Source organism: Ranitomeya imitator, chromosome 2, assembly GCF_032444005.1.
Source record: "Ranitomeya imitator isolate aRanImi1 chromosome 2, aRanImi1.pri, whole genome shotgun sequence".
Lineage (NCBI taxonomy): Eukaryota > Metazoa > Chordata > Amphibia > Anura > Dendrobatidae > Ranitomeya > Ranitomeya imitator.
Genome location: NC_091283.1, coordinates 257,073,075 through 257,092,521, shown reverse-complemented (window position 1 = coordinate 257,092,521; position 19,447 = coordinate 257,073,075).

Below are 19,447 nucleotides of genomic sequence, written 5' to 3'. Positions count from 1 at the left end.
CACACTGAACGGGAAACCACTGGGTAAATCTGACAGGGAGAAGGACTTGGGGATCCTAGTTAATGATAAACTTACCTGGAGCAGCCAGTGCCAGGCAGCAGCTGCCAAGGCAAACAGGATCATGGGGTGCATTAAAAGAGGTCTGGATACACATGATGAGAGCATTATACTGCCTCTGTACAAATCCCTAGTTAGACCGCACATGGAGTACTGTGTCCAGTTTTGGGCACCGGTGCTCAGGAAGGATATAATGGAACTAGAGAGAGTACAAAGGAGGGCAACAAAATTAATAAAGGGGATGGGAGAACTACAATACCCAGATAGATTAGCGAAATTAGGATTATTTAGTCTAGAAAAAAGACGACTGAGGGGCGATCTAATAACCATGTATAAGTATATAAGGGGACAATACAAATATCTCGCTGAGGATCTGTTTATACCAAGGAAGGTGACGGGCACAAGGGGGCATTCTTTGCGTCTGGAGGAGAGAAGGTTTTTCCACCAACATAGAAGAGGATTCTTTACTGTTAGGGCAGTGAGAATCTGGAATTGCTTGCCTGAAGAGGTGGTGATGGCGAACTCAGTCGAGGGGTTCAAGAGAGGCCTGGATGTCTTCCTGGAGCAGAACAATATTGTATCATACAATTATTAGGTTCTGTAGAAGGACGTAGATCTGGGTATTTATTATGATGGAATATAGGCTGAACTGGATGGACAAATGTCTTTTTTCGGCCTTACTAACTATGTTACTATGTTACTATGTAATCTTTCCTGAATCTTGGAGCCACTTTTCCAGTTTGAAATAGAGAATGTGGGAGGGGTGAGGGACTTTCCTCTGAGCCTGGAATTTACGACCCCAGAGCAATAAAACCTCTCTTCCCCCATACTCTCAGAGAAGGAAAGCCAGGAATTTGCAGCTACAAACTGTTGCTCCAAGAAGGGGGGCTTAGCCCACACAGGCTAGAGAACTACTTATGATATTTCATACCATATCGTGACAGGTTAAAACACTCCGAGGTGCATGCATGGAAAAAATCTGTGGTTGTGTGATCTACAAAAATGATCACCAGGAAATAAAACGGGACGCAGATGAGATTGGCGCAGAATATTGTACACACTGGGATTAAGGGGAAAATTCTTGTGTATAATTGTCACGTATATGTGTGATCAGATGTCATATCTAGTCTGCGGCTCAATATTACTGCAAAAATCACATGACAGTATACATATATATCTATATACAATAAGGGGCCTTCTGTCTACTGGGATTCAGCGTTCTTATATAGAGCAGGAGGAATCCAAGTCACTAAAGGCCCCGGTCCGTCTGCAACCGGGAAATATCCGACTGTGTGAGAAAGCGGAATCCCAGTGCACAGAGGACCAGGACTACAGCCGACTGGGATTTAGCTTTCTCTATACTGAGCCGGCTAAATCCAAGTCGGCAGAGGGACCAGGTCCTTTAGCCCAGAGGTCCCCAACCTTTTTTGCACCAGGGACCGGCTTTAAGCAAGACCAGTTTTCCATGGCCCGGTGGGGTGGGGGTGGGGCAGGGGTGGGGCTCTGGTCATATGGGGGTGGGGTTATGGAGGGGTGGAGCTTAGTGCATACTTATCATGTAATTATGACATTTATAATGAGAATGTGATTCACACATTCACACACACATTCACACACACACATTCACACACACACACACACACATTCTCACACACACATTCACACACACTCTCACACACACACATTCACATTCTCACACACACACACACACACACATTCTCACACACACACACACATTCACACACACATTCACACACACACATTCTCACACACACACATTCTCGCACACACATTCTCACACACACATTCACACACCCCTCTCACCTCTCCTCGCACTCTACCACAGCATCTCATTGCCTTCCTCTGACACAGCCGGCCGCTGAATGATGACGTCATCCAGCGGCGCGTCTGTGTGAGAGGAAGCAGGAAGACAGATCGCTGGGCAGCGGAGCTGCGGGGATTTCTCCCTGCCCGTCGCAGCCACCCTGCAGGGGCTCCCCTCCACCTCTGCACACGTTGGGAGCCGGCGCTCTGCAGCTTCTCTGTGCCGGCTGTCAGCTTGACAGTCGGCACAGAGAACAGCTGACTCCCTGACCGGGGGCGGCAGAATGAAGCCGCCGGGGGAGACACTGCGGACCGCCGAATGAGGCGGCCCGACTGCGCCCCTCCCTGCCGGCTTCCCCCCCCCCCCTAGATACACCACTGGGCGTGTCAGTGAGGAGAGCCTGCCGCCCCACCCCATCAGGAACACACCATGCTGCGCAGGAGGGCTGCGTCACTAAGACCCGCCTGACGCCCCGCCCTGTCCTGCATAATGTTCTCTGCCGGGAGCTGCGAGCTGTCACAGAGCGTGCTCTGACCAGGCGCAGGGCCGCGAAGCTAGCTGTCAGCGGCACAGCGGACCGGCTGAAAAACCTCAACGGCCCGGTCCTGGTCCGCGGACCGGCGGTTGGGGACCTCTGCCGACTTGGATTTAGCCACAACCCTCCACATATATGGCTGCTCTGTGCGCACAGGACCTGTGATGAGGTCACAGGAGGGGAGGAGTCAGGGGTCACATGATCAGGGGCCTCAGGGATGAGATGGTTGTGGCTGTAGTCCTGGTCCTCTGTGCAGGACTCTGCTGTGCTGGTTGTCATGGTCCTGGATGAGGGGAAGTTTATGTGTGGGGTCAGGAGGGGTTTACAGTGTGGATGTAGCAGAGCCGCATGTATATGAGGTGTACGGAGCGGAGCCGTGTGTGTATGAGGTGTATGGAGCGGAGCCGCATGTATATGAGGTGTACGGAGAGGAGCCGCGTGAACGAGGTGTATGGAGCGGAGCCGCATGTATATGAGGTGTACGGAGAGGAGCCACGTGTACGAGGTGTACGGAGCGGAGCCGCATGTATATGAGGTGTACGGAGCGGAGCCGTGTGTGTACGAGGTATACGGAGCGGAGCCGTGTGTATGAGGTGTACGGAGCGGAGCCTCGTGTACGAGGAGTACGGAGCGGAGCCGCGTGTACGAGGTGTACGGAGAGGAGCCGTGTGTGTATATGAGGTGTACGGAGCGGAGCCGTGTGTATGATGTGTACGAAGCTGAGCCGAATGTATATGAGGTGTACGGAGCGGAGCCGCGTGTACGAGGTGTACGGAGCGGAGCCGCGTGTACGAGGTGTACGGAGCGGAGCCGTGTGTGTACGAGGTGTACGGAGCGGAGCCGTGTGTACGAAGCGGAGCCGCATGTATATGAGGTGTACGGAGCGGAGCCGCGTGTACGACGTGTACGGAGCGGAGCCGTGTGTGTACGAGGTGTACGGAGCAGAGCCGCGTGTGTACGAGGTGTACGGAGCGGAGCCGCGTGTATGAGGTGTGTGGAGCCGCGTGTACGAGGTGTACGGAGCGGAGCCGCGTGTACGAGGTGTACGGAGCGGAGCCGCGTGTACGAGGTGTACGAAGCGGAGCCGCGTGTACGGAGCGGAGCCGTGTGTGTACGAGGTGTGCGGAGCCGTGTGTACGAGGTGTACGAAGCGGAGCCGCATGTATATGAGGTGTACGGAGCGGAGCCGTGTGTATGAGGTGTATAAAGCGGAGCCGCATGTATATGAGGTGTACGGAGCAGAGCCGCGTTTACGAGGTGTACGGAGCGGAGCCGTGTGTGTACGAGGTGTACGGAGCAGAGCCGCGTGTGTACGAGGTGTACGGAGTGGAGCCGTGTGTATGAGGTGTACGAAGCGGAGCCGCATGTATACGAGGTGTACGGAGCGGAGCTGCGTGTACGAGGTGTACGGAGCGGAGCCACGTGTAGAAGGTGTACGGAGCAGAGCCGGGTGTGTACGGAGGAGTCAGGGGTCACGTGATCAGGTCCCTCAGGGATGAGATGGTTGTGGCTGTAGTCCTGGTCCTCTGTGCAGGACTCTGCTGTGCTGGTTGTCATGGTCCTGGATGAGGGGAAGTTTATGTGTGGGGTCAGGAGGGGTTTACAGTGTGGATGTAGCAGAGCCGCATGTATATGAGGTGTACGGAGCGGAGCCGTGTGTATATAAGGTGTATGGAGCGGAGCCGCATGTATATGAGGTGTACGGAGAGGAGCCGCGTGAACGAGGTGTACGGAGCGGAGCCGCATGTATATGAGGTGTACGGAGAGGAGCCGCGTGTACGAGGTGTACGGAGCGGAGCCGCATGTATATGAGGTGTACGGAGCGGAGCCGTGTGTGTACGAGGTATACGGAGCGGAGCCGTGTGTATGAGGTGTACGGAGCGGAGCCTCGTGTACGAGGAGTACGGAGCGGAGCCGCGTGAACGAGGTGTACAGAGAGGAGCCGTGTGTGTATATGAGGTGTACGGAGCGGAGCCGTGTGTATGATGTGTACGAAGCTGAGCCGAATGTATATGAGGTGTACGGAGCGGAGCCGCGTGTACGAGGTGTACGGAGCGGAGCCGCGTGTACGAGGTGTACGGAGCGGAGCCGTGTGTGTACGAGGTGTACGGAGCGGAGCCGTGTGTACGAAGCGGAGCCGCATGTATATGAGGTGTACGGAGCGGAGCCGCGTGTACGACGTGTACGGAGCGGAGCCGTGTGTGTACGAGGTGTACGGAGCAGAGCCGCGTGTGTACGAGGTGTACGGAGCGGAGCCGCGTGTATGAGGTGTGTGGAGCCGCGTGTACGAGGTGTACGGAGCGGAGCCGCGTGTACGAGGTGTACGAAGCGGAGCCGCGTGTACGAGGTGTACGAAGCGGAGCCGCGTGTACGAGGTGTACGGAGCGGAGCCGTGTGTGTACGAGGTGTGCGGAGCCGTGTGTACGAGGTGTACGAAGCGGAGCCGCATGTATATGAGGTGTACGGAGCGGAGCCGTGTGTATGAGGTGTATAAAGCGGAGCCGCATGTATATGAGGTGTACGGAGCAGAGCCGCGTTTACGAGGTGTACGGAGCGGAGCCGTGTGTGCACGAGGTGTACGGAGCAGAGCCGCGTGTGTACGAGGTGTACGGAGTGGAGCCGTGTGTATGAGGTGTACGAAGCGGAGCCGCATGTATACGAGGTGTACGGAGCGGAGCTGCGTGTACGAGGTGTACGGAGCGGAGCCACGTGTAGAAGGTGTACGGAGCAGAGCCGGGTGTGTACGAGGTGTACGGAGCAGAGCCGCGTATATGAGGTGTACGGAGCGGAGACGCGTGTACGAGGTGTACGGAGCGGAGCCGCGTGTACAAGGTGTACGAAGCGGAGCCGCGTGTACAAGGTGTAGGAGCAGAGCCGCGTGTACGAGGTATACGGAGCGGAGCCGCGTGTACGAGGTGTACGGAGCGGAGCCGCGTGTACGAGGTGTACGGAGCAGAGCCGTGTGTACGAGGTGTACGGAAAGGAGCCGTGTGTACGAGGTGTATGGAGCGGAGCCGTGAGTACAAGGTGTATGGACCGGAGCCGGGTGTGTACGAGGTGTATGGAGCGGAGCCGTGTATACGGAGCGGAGGTGTGTGTGTACGAGGTGTACGGTGCGGAGCCGTGTGTGTACGAGGTGTATGGAGCGGAGCCGTGTGTGTACGAGGTGTACGGTGCGGAGCCGTGTGTGTACGGAGCGGAGGTGTGTGTACGAGGTGTACGGTGCGAGCCGTGTGTGTACGAGGTGTACGGTGCGGAGCCATGTGTGTACGAGGCGTACGGAGCGGAGGTGTGTGTGTACGAGGTATACGGAGCGGAGGTGTGTGTGTACGAGGTGTACGGTGCGGAGCCGTGTGTGTACGAGGTATACGGTGCGGAGGTGTGTGTGTACGAGGTGTATGGTGCGGAGCCGTGTGTGTACGAGGTATACGGAGCGGAGGTGTATGTGTACGAGGTGTACGGAGCGGAGCCGTGTGTGTACGAGGTATACGGAGAGGGGCCGTGTGTGTATGAGGTGTATGGAGGTGTATGGAGCGGAGCCGTGTGTGTATGAGGTGTACGGAGCAGAGCCGTGTGTGTACGAGGTGTACGGTGCGGAGCCATGTGTGTAAGAGGTGTACGGAGCGGAGCCGTGTGTATGAGGTGTACGGAGCGGAGGTGTGTGTGTACGAGGTGTACGGAGCGGAGGTGTGTGTGTACGAGGTGTACGGAGCGGAGCCGTGTGTGTATGAGGTGTACGGAGCGGAGCCGTGTGTATGAGGTGTACGGAGCGGAGCCACGTGTACGAGGAGTACGGAGCGGAGCCGCGTGTACGAGGTGTACGGAGCGGAGCCGCGTGTACGAGGTGTACAGAGCGGAGCCGCGTGTACGAGGTGTACGGAGCGGAGCCGCGTGTACGAGGTGTACGGAGCGGAGCCGCGTGTACGAGGTGTACGGAGCGGAGCCGCGTGTACGAGGTGTACGGAAAGGAGCCGCGTGTACGAGGTGTACGGAGCGGAGCCGTGTGTCTACGAGGTGTATGGAGCAGAGCCGTGTGTGTACGGAGCAGAGCCTGGCATGTACGGAGCAGAGCCTGTTTGTATGGGGTCCTGTGTACTGACCAACCATATACCTCCAGCTTCGGTCACAGACCCATCTGTGTACTCTGTATTCACCCGTATACCCCCAGCTTCGGTCGCAGACTCCCCTGTGTACGCTGTATACACCCGTATACCCACCGCTTCGGTCACAGACCCCTCTGTGTACGCTGTATACACCCGTATACACCCAGCTTCGGTCACAGACCCCTCTGTGTACACTATATACACCCGTATACCCCCAGCTTTGGTCACAGACCCCTCTGTGTACGCTGTATACACCCGTATACACCCAGCTTCGGTCACAGACCCCTCTGTGTACACTATATACACCCGTATACCCTCAGCTTCGGTCACAGACCCCTCTGTGTACACTATATACACCCGTATACCCTCAGCTTCGGTCACAGACCCCTCTGTGTACACTGTATACACCCGTATACACCCAGCTTCGGTCACACACCCCTCTGTGTACACTGTATACATCCGTATACCCTCAGCTTCGGTCACAGACCCCTCTGTGTACACTATATACACCCGTATACCCTCAGCTCCGGTCACAGACCCCTCTGTGTACGCTGTATACACCCGTATACCCTCAGCTTCAGTCACAGACCCCTCTGTGTACACTATATACACTCGTATACACCCAGCTTCGGTCACAGACCCCTCTGTGTACACTATATACACCCGTATACCCCCAGCTTTGGTCACAGACCCCTCTGTGTACGCTGTATACACCCGTATACCCTCAGCTTCGGTCACAGACCCCTCTGTGTACGCTGTATACACCGGTATACACCCAGCTTCGGTCACAGACCCCTCTGTGTACACTGTATACACCCCCTTATACACCCAGCTTCGGTCACAGACCCCTCTGTGTACACTGTATACACCCGTATACCCCCAGCTTCGGTCACAGACCCCTCTGTGTACACTATATACATCCGTATACACCCAGCTTCGGTCACACACCCCTCTGTGTACACTGTATACATTCGTATACCCTCAGCTTTGGTCACAGACCCCTCTGTGTACACTATATACACCCGTATACCCCCAGCTTCGGTCACAGACCCCCCTGTGTACGCTGTATACACCCGTATACCCCCCGCTTCGGTCACAGACCCCTCTGTGTACGCTGTATACACCCGTATACACCCAGCTTCGGTCACAGACCCCTCTGTGTACACTATATATACCTGTATACCCCCAGCTTCGGTCACAGACCCCTCTGTGTACACTATATACACCCGTATACCCCCAGCTTTGGTCACAGACCCCTCTGTGTGCACTATATACACCCGTATTGTCACGATTCCCCTGACCGCTGTCACCAAGGGGTCAGGATTCACACCGTGACCGTCACCCCTACGTCACGGATTGAGGTGACTTTAGACCAACAGACGGCTGTCACATGTGCAGGGGGCTTATCTTAGTTATCCCTCCACTGCTACTATGTGATGAAACAACACACACAGGGCTATAGACCTCTTAGTTTACAGCAGGGGCTTATTCTAGGTATCCCACTGCTTTCAATATATCACAAACTGTAGGGATTTATGTATATCCCGCTTACAGTTCCACTTAACACTTGCAGCTCTCTGGCGCCCCCTTACTCTCAGGTCAGATTTATTTACAGAGAAATCCCTACCTCTTTACCAGATGGAGTTAGAAACCCGAGTTTAAAGGGATGGGTACCTACACCGAGTGAGACTACGAATATATATTTTCGTATTTCTAGCTTAAATCGTTTGCCTAATATCTAACAAAAACTAAACAAAGAATCTTTCATGAATTTTTGGAGCCACTTTTCCTTATAGCTGAACAAGAGCTTACACAGGAAATGCTAGTCGTAAATTCCGTTCGGCAATAAAACCTCTCTTCCCCCATACTCTCAGAGAAGGACAGCCAGGAATTTGCAGCTACAAACTGTTACTCCAAGAAGGGGGGCTTAGCCCACTCAGGCTAGCAAGAGAACTACTTATGATATTTCATACCATATCGTGACACGTATACACCCAGCTTCGGTCACAGACCCCTCTGTGTACACTATATACACCCGTATACCCTCAGCTTCGGTCACAGACCCCTCTGTGTACGCTGTATACACCCGTATACACCCAGCTTCGGTCACACACCCCTCTGTGTGCAGTGTATACATCCGTATACCCTCAGCTTCGGTCACAGACCCCTCTGTGTACACTATATACACTCGCATACACCCAGCTTCGGTCACAGACCCCTCTGTGTACATTTTATACACCCGTATACCCCCAGCTTTGGTCACAGACCCCTCTGTGTATGCTGTATACACCCGTATACCCTCAGCTTCGGTCACAGACCCCTCTGTGTACGCTGTATACACCCGTATACACCCAGCTTCGGTCACAGACCCCTCTGTGTACACTGTATACACCCCCGTATACACCCAGCTTCGGTCACAGACCCCTCTGTGTACACTGTATACACCCGTATACCCCCAGCTTCGGTCACAGACCCCTCTGTGTACACTGTATACACCCGTATACCCCCAGCTTCGGCCGCATACCCCTCTGTGTACGCTGTATACACCCGTATACCCTGTGCTTCGATCACAGACCCCTCTGTGTACACTGTATACACCCGTATACCCCCAGCTTCGGTCACAGACCCCTCTGTGTACGCTGTATACACCCGTATACCCTCAGCTTCGGTCACAGACCCCTCTGTGTACACTGTATACACCCGTATACCCCCAGCTTCGGTCACAGACCTCTCTGTGTACGCTGTATACACCCGTATACCCCCAGCGTCGGTCACAGACCCCTCTGTGTATGCTGTATACACCCATATACCTCCAGCTTCGGTCACAGACCCCTCTGTGTACACTGTATACACCCGTATACCCCCAGCTTCGGTCACAGACCCCTCTGTGTACGCTGTATACACCCGTATACCCTCAGCTTCGGTCACAGACCCCTCTGTGTACACTGTATACACCTGTATACCCCCAGCTTCGGTCACAGACCTCTCTGTGTACACTGTATACACCCGTATACCACCAGCGTCGGTCACAGACCCCTCTGTGTACACTGTATACACCAGTATACCCGCAGCTTCGGTCACAGACCCCTCTGTGTACACTGTATACTCCATTCCTAGGAGTAAGAAGCACTGAACATGAGCTCCTGAATTTCCATCACTTTATACCTTGTAATGAGGCAACTGTAAGACAAAACCTGGAAAAACTCAACTCCGTGGAACATAAAAATGATCTGGACTGAACTGGACTTTACTTTTTATGAAAAAAGGAAGAATTGGAGGATTTAAAGGACAAAACAAGAATCTCCTGGAGGACACAGACTGGAAACAGCCGGCATCATACATCTGACATCCTGATACCTGGACCTATAGAAGATAGGAGAATTCTTTAACTACAACACAACCTATAGACTTGCTACAAATTAATCTTCCTAGAAACAAGGATTATAATTAACATATAACTACAAAATGGAAAACACAAATTTAGAACAAGTAAATGAACAAAGCCCAGAGCCAGAGACACAGGAATGCTGGGGGCCAGATCAGGAGATAACACAGGGGGGCAATAAACGCAAGATGGACTATATTAGAGAGAATCCAGAGACTCTTTATGCAGATTTCACAAAGGAAGAACCAAAAAGAAAAACCAATGTATTATTCTATACAGACCAACCCTCAGCCTGGCACACTGCGCTGTGCAATCAATATAAACATGTATCTAAATCCAACGTTAATAATGGCCAGCGGATTAAAATTACCAGCCTAGCAGATGATGACACCAATGCGCTCACCATACTCCTATACAAAAATGGCACAGTCATGGCGCAGGGGACCGAGGAGATTCTGCAGAAATTTGAAAATTGTTTCTCTGATATCAAAGAGCAGGCACAAACCTATAAAGGACTACAAGCCCCAGCAGCTACCTCTAATGCTACCTCTAATGCTCACATAGAGATCCCTAGACAGAGCTGCCTAACCCCCGACACTTCACACCTCTCGCCTGATAACATCAGAGACTTCTTATCTCAACTAGAAAGAGACTTGGTCCAACTGAAATTAGAATGTGAAAGAAACTCACAAAGGAATGCAAATCAACAAGCAACAAATGACACAGCCCCTTAATAAAGGGGATGGGAGAACTACAATACCCAGATAGATTAGCGAAATTAGGATTATTTAGTCTAGAAAAAAGACGACTGAGGGGCGATCTAATAACCATGTATAAGTATATAAGGGGACAATACAAATATCTCGCTGAGGATCTGTTTATACCAAGGAAGGTGACGGGCACAAGGGGGCATTCTTTGCGTCTGGAGGAGAGAAGGTTTTTCCACCAACATAGAAGAGGATTCGTTACTGTTAGGGCAGTGAGAATCTGGAATTGCTTGCCTGAGGAGGTGGTGATGGTGAACTCAGTCGAGGGGTTCAAGAGAGGCCTGGATGTCTTCCTGGAGCAGAACAATATTGTATCATACAATTAGGTTCTGTAGAAGGACGTAGATCTGGGGATTTATTATGATGGAATATAGGCTGAACTGGATGGACAAATGTCTTTTTTCGGCCTTACTAACTATGTTATTATGTTACTATGTTGCAGAAAATAAGGGAGGAAATGTATGAACTGAAATGTCAACACAAGGCAGCACTACAGGAAATGGGGGAACTGAAAAAAGACAATGATCAACTCCGAAAGGAGATTACAGAATTAAAAGCCCATAGCCCTGGACATCTAAACCAGCAGGGGGCAATGAAAACAAGCCAGAGAGCAGACAACATGGCCAGCACTGAACAGAATGTAGAGACACCAAACAGCCTTAAAATAATAACCAACAATATGATGGAAGAGAGAAGAGAACCAGCCAACAGCAAAGCCAGCACCACAGACCCCCATCAGCATCACCGTAGCCCACCCAAGACATCGCAAAGTCCTGATATTGTCCTAATAATGGACTCAAATCCTGAAACCAGAGAGATGGAAGAGAGAAGAGAATCAGCCAGCACCACAGACCTCCGTCAGCAGCACCGTAGCCCACCCAAGACATCACAAAGTCCTGATACTGTCCTAATAATGGACTCAAATCCTGAAACCACAGAGATGGAAGAGAGAATAGAACCAGCGACCAGCAAAGCCAGCACCACAGACCCCCATCAGCAGCACCGTAGCCCACCCAAGACATCGCAAAGTCCTGATATTGTCCTAATAATGGACTCAAATGGGAAGTACCTAAATACACAGCGGCTATTCCCAGGAAAACAGGTCCGTACAATCCGCTGTGCAAATATTGAACAGGTGACAGAGGTCATCAGTAAACCACGGTTTACCAACCCAAAGCACATTATTATACACACGGGTACAAACAATCGGCCAGACCAGCAGATCGCAGAACAACTGATCAAACTGGCAAAGAGGGCAAACCTAAAATTCCCAGACAGTAAAATCCTTCTGTCATCGCTGCTCCCAAGAAAGGACATATGCAGGCAAACCACCCAAGCCATCAATGCAGAACTGACTGAAAGGATCAAGACTGTGCCAAACGTGACCCTGGCACAACAACTCTCCATAAACATCAGTCACCTGCACGATGATAAACACCTCAACAAACAAGGGCTCAGCCTCCTGGCCAAAGAGCTGAAGGACATCGAGCTAAACAGAGACCCCGGGCCTGGATTCAACAGTGGCCATAATCACACTGGAAGACCCCCGAGAACGATAAAGCAGAAAACCCCAAGGCTACCTCCTGAAGCTGGAAACAAAGCTCTTCACCCAGTGTCAGACCATCAGAGGTGGAGACCTCCACGTAGGAGACCACCGAGCCCACACAGACACATGCAGAGCAGAGATAGGAATGAGATAAAGAACCTGCTCAAGGAACTGCGCAGAATACTAATGTGACTGGATGGAACCAAGCACCGCTATAAAACGGTCAGAAATCCAATTTGTCCCACACAGCCATACTCATTACAAGGTATATACACACAAACCACACAGAAGAATGTCTTCACTTACAATCAGCAGCTGGAATATCCAGGGTCTCAACGCCTCAACCTTCGGATCTAAAACAAAGGACCCTGACTTTATACAAAGTCTGAAAAATATAGACATTCAGATCCTCCTGGAAACATGGACCAGAGCCGAAAACGAATCCCTGGTGCCTATTGGATACAAGGAATTCTGGGTCCATGCCCAGAAAAATAAAAACATCAAACAGGGCCGGGGCTCAGGAGGAGTAGCGATCTGGTATAAAGAGGAGCTCCATCAGTACATCAAACCGGTGAAGAAAGGAGGCAGCCACATATGGATCAGAATCAGCAGCTCCATCCTCACCGGTCAGTCTGATGTCCACCTCTGTGCCACCTATATACCACCACCAGAGTCCCCCTACTTCAATCCAGACTGCTTCGAGATCTTACAAAGAGAAGCCGCCCATTATCAGGCCCTGGGCAAAGTTCTCATCTTTGGAGACCTCAATGCAAGAACAGGGAGAGAGAGAGACTTCCTGACCACGGATGGAAACATCTACATACTTGGAGCAGAGAATGACGGCCAAGACCCTGTACACACTGAGAGAAACAGCTATGACAGTACAGTCAACAAAAGTGGCAGAAAGCTCCTGAACGTACAGTGGGGCAAAAAAGTATTTAGTCAGTCAGCAATAGTGCAAGTTCCACCACTTAAAAAGATGAGAGGCGTCTGTAATTTACATCATAGGTAGACCTCAACTATGGGAGACAAACTGAGAAAAAAAAATCCAGAAAATCACATTGTCTGTTTTTTTAACATTTTATTTGCATATTATGGTGGAAAATAAGTATTTGGTCAGAAACAAAATTTCATCTCAATACTTTGTAATATATCCTTTGTTGGCAATGACAGAGGTCAAACGTTTTCTGTAAGTCTTCACAAGGTTGCCACACACTGTTGTTGGTATGTTGGCCCATTCCTCCATGCAGATCTCCCCTAGAGCAGTGATGTTTTTGGCTTTCCGCTTGGCAACACGGACTTTCAACTCCCTCCAAAGGTTTTCTATAGGGTTGAGATCTGGAGACTGGCTAGGCCACTCCAGGACCTTGAAATGCTTCTTACGAAGGCACTCCTACGTTGCCCTGGCGGTGTGCTTTGGATCATTGTCATATTGAAAGACCCAGCCACGTTTCATCTTCAATGCCCTTGCTGATGGAAGGAGGTTTGCACTCAAAATCTCAGGATACATGGCCCCATTCATTCTTTCATGTACCCGGATCAGTCGTCCTGGCCCCTTTGCAGAGAAACAGCCCCAAAGCATGATGTTTCCACCACCATGCTTTACAGTAGGTATGGTGTTTGATGGATGCAACTCAGTATTCTTTTTCCTCCAAACACGACAAGTTGTGTTTCTACCAAACAGTTCCAGTTTGGTTTCATCAAACCATAGGACATTCTCCCAAAACTCCTCTGGATCATCCAAATGCTCTCTAGCAAACTTCAGACGGGCCCGGACATGTACTGGCTTAAGCATTGGGACACATCTGGCACTGCAGGATCTGAGTCCATGGTGGCGTAGTGTGTTACTTATGGTAGGCCTTGTTACATTAGTCCCAGCTCTCTGCAGTTCATTCACTAGGTCCCCCCGCGTGGTTCTGGGATTTTTGCTCACCGTTCTTGTGATCATTCTGACCCCACGGGGTGGGATTTTGCGTGGAGCCCCAGATCGAGGGAGATTATCAGTGGTCTTGTATGTCTTCCATTTTCTAATTATTGCTCCCACTGTTGATTTCTTCACTCCAAGCTGGTTGGCTATTGCACATTCAGTCTTCCCAGCCTGGTGCAGGGCTACAATTTTGTTTCTGGTGTCCTTTGACAGCTCTTTGGTCTTCACCATAGTGGAGTTTGGAGTCAGACTGTTTGAGGGTGTGCACAGGTGTCTTTTTATACTGATAACAAGTTTAAACAGGTGCCATTACTACAGGTAATGAGTGGAGGAAAGAGGAGACTCTTAAAGAAGAAGTTACAGGTCTGTGAGAGCCAGAAATCTTGATTGTTTGTTTCTGACCAAATACTTATTTTCCACCATAATATGCAAAAAAAAATGATTAAAAAAAACAGACAATGTGATTTTCTGGATTTTTTTCTCAGTTTGTCTCCCATAGTTGAGGTCTACCTATGATGTAAATTACAGACGCCTCTCATCTTTGTAAATGGTGGAACTTGCACTATTGCTGACTGACTAAATACTTTTTTGCCCCACTGTATGTAAAAGTTTAGGACTTCATATCCTTAATGGACGAAGCAAGGGTGACTCCTTAGGAAGGTATACACTAAACTCCCATGTAGGGAGGAGTGTAGTTGATTACGCCATTACAGACCTGAACCTGGCAGATGTCAGCGCCTTCATAGTCACCCCACAAACGCACCTGTCAGACCACAGCCAACTTCTTCTGTACATGAAATCTACAGAGAAACCATCCACTCAGAAACCACAGCAGAGCGGCCTCTTCACCCGGCCTCCATCCTATAAATGGTCCAAAATGTCGGCACTAAAGTATAAAGAATCTTCCAGCAGACCTGAAATACAGCGGATGCTCCACCACTTTTACAACCTCGAGTACATGCCAAACCCAGAGGGAGTGAGCCAAGCCGCAAAGGACCTCAACAATATATTCCACGCAATGGCCAGACTGTCCGACCTTAAAAAAGTCGACTACAAGAGACCAAAAGAAACACAGGTCAATGGCTGGTTTGACAAAGAATGCAAAGCTGTACGGAAGACCCTGAGAACAGCCTCCAACAAGAAACACAGAGACCCCAACCACCTGGGTCTGAGGGAAGCCTATGACTCCATGCAAAAGCAGTACAAAACCATCCTCAGGAGGAAGAAGCAGAGTCTATGACATTCGCTCACATACCGCGCTGCTATCTCCACTGCTCTCTCTTCTTCCCCCAGCAGGATATATGTTTTCTCTTCCTCCTTCATGGTGATGAAGTCTGGGAAGAGATGTGAGAGTCTCCTGAAGTGAGTGTCCCTCACTGCTGAGTATTTGGAGCAGTGTAGCAGGAAGTGGGTTTCGTCCTCTATGGCCTCCTGGTCACAGTGTTGGCACAGTCTTTCCTCCCTGGGCTTGTAGCTCTGCCTGTGTCGGCCACATTCGATGGCCAGACTGTGGGCACTGAGTCTATATCGGCTCAGGATCTGGCGGTCTCTGGGGTCCGGGAGTTTCTCCAGATATGGGGCCAGTCTGTAGTCTCTCTGTAGGCTCCGGTACATGGTCAGTTTCTGTGAGCTGATGATATCATTCTTCCAGTCACTGACATACCTCTCCTGGCCTTCGTCTGCCATCTTCCTGATTCCGGCTTTTGTCAGGTTGTTGTGATTGGTGTTCTGGTCCGGTTGGGTTTGGCTGGGCTGTTCCGAGGGTTCTGGTTTTTCTGTTTCACCTACATGTATCAGGGCTTTATGGTGATGGGAGCTTGGATTGCTCCTATGTAGGTGAGCCCGGAATGACAGCGTCCTCTTTAGAACTGTTAGGTGTAGAGGGAATCTGCCCAGCTCGGCCCGGCAAGCACTGTTGGAGGTGCTCCGATGGACCTGGAGAAAGTGCTTGCAGAATTCCAGGTGGAATATTTCTGTTGGACTGGAATCCCACTTTGACCAGTCTGGGTAGGTGTGAGGACCCCAGACTTCGCTGCCATACAGGAGGATTGGGGCGATGATGGAGTCGAAGATTTTTAGCCAGACCCTCACTGGTGGCTTCAGATGGTAGAGTGTCCTTCGGATGGCATAGAAGGTTTTGCAGGCCTTGTCTTTCAGGGTCTCTATGGCTTGTTTGAAGCTCCCTGACCGGTGAATCTCTAGGCCCAGGTAGGTATATTTGTCTGTTCCTGTGAGGTCGCAGTTGTTGAGGACAAATGATGGGTGTTGGTCTGATCTTCTCTTTCTCCTCTGGAACACCATGGTGTTGGTTTTCTTTAGGTTGACCGGTAGAGCCCAGGTGGAGCTGAATTTCTCTAGGATTTTCAGGTTGTCCTGGAGGCCTTTCTCGGTTGGTGACAGCAGCAGCAGGTCATCTGCATACAGCAGGAATTTCACCTGAGCGTCGTGGAGGGTGAGTCCTGGTTCTGAGGAGGATTCCAGGGCGGTAGCCAGCTCGTTGATGTAGATGTTGAAGAGCGTTGGACTTAGGCTGCAGCCTTGTCTGACTCCGCGCCTCTGCTGGAAATAAGCCGTTCTTTTGCCGTTCACACTCACGCTGCAGCGGTTCTCGGTGTAGGAGCTTTTGATGACATCGTAGGTCTTTCCTCCTATTCCACTCTCCAGCAGTTTCAGGAATAAGCCCGGGTGCCACACTGAATCAAAGGCCTTTTTAAAGTCCACAAAGCAGGCGTATATCTTCCCATTCTTTGTATTGTAGACGTGTCTCTGAATGAGGCTGTGCAGAGTATAGATGTGGTCAGTGGTGCGGTGGTTCGGCATGAACCCTGCTTGGCACTTGCTGAGGACGTTGTGCTCGGTGAGGAAGGTGAGGATCCTCTTGTTCAGGATACTGCTGAACAGTTTTCCCAGGCTGCTGCTGACACATATGCCTCTGTAGTTGGCTGGGTCATACCTGTCCCCACTCTTGTAGATGGGTGTGATGAGGCCTTGGTTCCAGGTACGAGGGAAGTAGCCGGCACTCAGTACAATATTGAAGAGTTTAACCATTGCAGCCTGTATTTCTGGTGGGCTGTACTTCAGCATTTCTGGTAGGATTCCATCCAGGCCGCCGGCTTTTTTACATCTTATGGAGGAGAGTCTCTCGGTTACTTCCTGTAGTGTTATAGGTGTATCCACCGGGTTTTGGAAGTTTTTGATTTTTTCCTCCATTGCTTTTAGTTTCGCCATTATGTTTTCCTGTTCTTGGCTTAGTCCTTCCTTTGGAATGTCTTTATAGAGGTCTCTGAAGTATTGGAGCCAGAGGTTGCCATTTTGGATATGGTTGTTGTTTTTCTTGTCTTTGGTGCCCATGTGGTTCCATAGTTCCCAGAAGGAGTTGTCTTGGAGGGCGTCTTGGAGTTGATAAAGCTTGGTAGAGATGTAACTCTGCTTCTTCCTCCTGAGGATGGTTTTGTACTGCTTTTGTATGGAGTCATAGGCTTCCCTCAGACCCAGGTGGTTGGGGTCTCTGTGTTTCTTGTTGGAGGCTGTTCTCAGGGTCTTCCGTACAGCTTTACATTCTCTGTCAAACCAGCCATTTACCTGTGTTTCTTTTGGTCTCTTGTCGACTTTTTTAAGGTCGGACAGTCTGGCCATTGCGTAGAATATATTGTTAAGGTCCTTTGCTGCTTGGCTCACTCCCTCTGGGTTTGGCATGTACTCGAGGTTGTAGAAGTGGTGGAGCATCCGCTGTACTTCAGGTCTGCTGGAAGCTTCTTTATACTTTAGTGCCGACATTTTGGACCATTTATAGGATGGAGGCCGGGTGAAGAGGCCGCTCTGCTGTGGCTTCTGAGTGGATGGTTTCTCTGTAGATGTCATGTACAGAAGAAGTTGGCTGTGGTCTGACAGGTGTGTTTGTGGGGTGACTATGAAGGCGCTGACATCTGCCAGGTTCAGGTCTGTAATGGCGTAATCAACTACACTCCTCCCTACATGGGAGTTTAGTGTATACCTTCCTAAGGAGTCACCCTTGCTTCGTCCATTAAGGATATGAAGTCCTAAACTTTTACATACGTTCAGGAGCTTTCTGCCACTTTTGTTGACTGTACTGTCATAGCTGTTTCTCTCAGTGTGTACAGGGTCTTGGCTGTCATTCTCTGCTCCAAGTATGTAGATGTTTCCTTCCGTGGTCAGGAAGTCTCTCTCTCTCCCTGTTCTTGCATTGAGGTCTCCAAAGATGAGAACTTTGCCCAGGGCCTGATAATGGGCGGCTTCTCTTTGTAAGATCTCAAAGCAGTCTGGATTGAAGTAGGGGGACTCTGGTGGTGGTATATAGGTGGCACAGAGGTGGACATCAGACTGACAGGTGAGGATGGAGCTGCTGATTCTGATCCATATATGGCTGCCTCCTTTCTTCACCGGTTTGATGTATTGGTGAAGCTCCTCTTTATACCAGATCACTACTCCTCCTGAGCCCCGGCCCTGTTTGATGTTTTTATTTTTCTGGGCATGGACCGAGAATTCCTTGTATCCAATAGGCACCAGGGATTCGTTTTCGGCTCTGGTCCATGTTTCCAGGAGGATCTGAATGTCTATATTTTTCATACTTTGTATAAAATCAGGGTCCTTTGTTTTAGATCCAAAGGTTGAGGCGTTGAGACCCTGGATATTCCAGCTGCTGATTGTAAGTGAAGACATTCTTCTGTGTGGTTTGTGTGTATATACCTTGTAAAGAGTATGGCTGTGTGGGACAAACTGGATTTCTGACAGTTTTATAGAAGTGCTTGGTTCCATCCAGTCACATTATTATTCTGCACAGCTGTTTGAGCAGGTTCTTTATCTCAACCCTGTCTCTGCTCTGCATGTGTCTGTGTGGGCTCGGTGGTCTCCTCCGTGGAGGTCTCCACCTCTGATGGTCTGACACTGGGTAAAGAGCTTTGTTTCCAGCTTCAGGAGGTAGCCTTGGGGTTTTCTGCTTTATCGTTCTCGGGGGTCTTTCAGTGTGATTATGGCCACTGTTGAATCCAGGCCCGGGGTCTCTGTTTAGCACGATGTCCTTCAGCTCTTTGGCCAGGAGGCTGATCCCTTGTTTGTTGAGGTGTTTATCATCGTGCAGGTGACTGATGTTTATGGAGAGGTGTTGTGCCAGGGTCACGTTTGGCATAGTCTTGATCCTTTCAGTCAGTTCTGTATTGATGGTTTGGGTGGTTGGCCTGGGTATGTCCTTTCTTGGGATCAGTGATGACAGAATGATTTTACTGTCCAGGAATTTTAGTTTTGCCATCTTTGCCAGTTTGATCAGTTGTTCTGCGATCTGCTG